Below are 1,931 nucleotides of genomic sequence, written 5' to 3'. Positions count from 1 at the left end.
AAAAATAAAGGATTTTAAAATGCCACCATACCTGGCATAGGTCCAACATGGTAACATGACCATTACAACTTAAGAACTTGTCAACAACAGGCCAACGAGCCCTCACAAATGCAGGACCAAGCTTCCGATCCTTCTGTATTTGACGAAATACTGCATCCATAGCCTCGTTACTTATGTCGAGTGGCTTGTAGGCTGCCCGAGCACTTGAAATATTACGAGTTGCAATGCGGATGATTTTATTTGGACGAATTGAATCCACGAGCAAGAGAAGGTGTGCTCTGAAATATTGTCTCAGTGCAACACAAGTATGGTAAGCTATCTGCTTCTCAGAAGAAGTCAATACCTCTGCTGGGGATCGGTCATTTCGAAGTGATCCTGAGTTATTTAATGTCCCAGAGGGTACTCCAGATCTCACTGAGGCAGCATCATGCAAAAGATCAAGGAGTTTTTGCAAACCATCATGTGCATCGAATGCATCGATGACTGCTCTGAAGACAAAAGCAGCAGCAAAAAATAATGCAGCATTTTTCCTAGCCTGATCTTGTGGACACTCCAGAAGTTGAAGAGCCAACTCCACAACCTGGTGGACAACATTTGAAGGAAGGGCACATACACGCTCCATTATCCCCTGTAAAATAACCATTTAATTCAAAACCCGCTTGATGGTATAACTAACAAGAACGACGACTTGCACAGATTCTATAAAAATACATAGATGATCTCTAGGGGCATACAGAGAAATAAGCAGCAAAGGTAGATGCACTCTCAGAAACAATTGTTGGGACATACAGGTTAAACAACATTACCTGAATTGAACCAATTGTAAATAAGCAGGATGACAGACCAGAAAATGTTTGTGCAACTCTAGGGACAGAGAGCAACTTTTGCATGCCACCCCGATCCACAAACAATGCAGCAAATTTCCGATGAGCAGCTAATGCACAGATTAATTTCAGAATATCGGTCAAAAGTAGCGCAGAGTTAGAAGCCTCTTCCTGCTTAATATTTCGCTGCAATAGTGCAAGAGAGACATCCACCCCCTTTTCGTGTAACACAGGACCAAGAACTTCAACATACTCCCCTAAAATAGCAAGACACTGGATACAGAATTTTTCCCTCAGCTTTCCAAGGGAATGACAATCAAGAATAACGAATTCTCCAATATCTTCAATAGGTTCTGGTTCTGTTGGTTTTGAATTCCCTGAATCATCATCAACGCTACTTGAACCCCTATACCAAGTCAAGTGAGGATCTAGAATAAATTAAACAATCATATAGATATAAAAGAATGCAATGAATATATTAGCCATTGCCAATCTATGCTCAGGATATCTAGAATATAAAACAAATACCAACCTTGAAACTGTAACTGCATTAGCAGCATCTATAACAGTTGATGCCGCTCTTGAAGCTGCCATCATCGCAGCTTCATCATTATTTGTTTTCTTGAACTCCTATATTCACATGCAACGCAAATACTTAGAAAGTAGACATGGATATAACATTAAAAAAGCAGGAGAGAAAAATGTGCTCACCTCTAAAGCGGCACTCTTAACCACGTCGGCAGCAGCATCACCAGCTGCTTTTATGGCTTCTGCTGGAGCATTGGCAGCTCTTGCTTCAACTTCAGCAGCTTTGACAGCTTTCTTCACCACATCAGCAATGTCTTTGGAGCCAACCTTACATTCTAGGAAGCAGTCATCATCATCATCTCTTTCCAGGACAAAAACATCAGCAATATTCTTTCCTAAGCCTTTCTTGGCATCTGAAGTTCTACTCAAATCCTGAATTCTTGTCAGAGTCCTGTCCTTTCCACTTCGGCCCTGTCCTGATCTACTACCAGAAACCGGAGAGGCCAGTTGTTCATTATCTAACACTCCTTCATTGACCCTGCCCTTGCCTCTTGATCTGGCCAGTCCACGATTTAACCT

Source organism: Olea europaea, unplaced genomic scaffold (genome assembly GCF_002742605.1).
Source record: "Olea europaea var. sylvestris unplaced genomic scaffold, O_europaea_v1 scaffold1063, whole genome shotgun sequence".
Lineage (NCBI taxonomy): Eukaryota > Viridiplantae > Streptophyta > Magnoliopsida > Lamiales > Oleaceae > Olea > Olea europaea.
The sequence above is the reverse complement of the archived record's forward strand: the minus strand, read 5'-3'. Positions refer to the sequence as shown.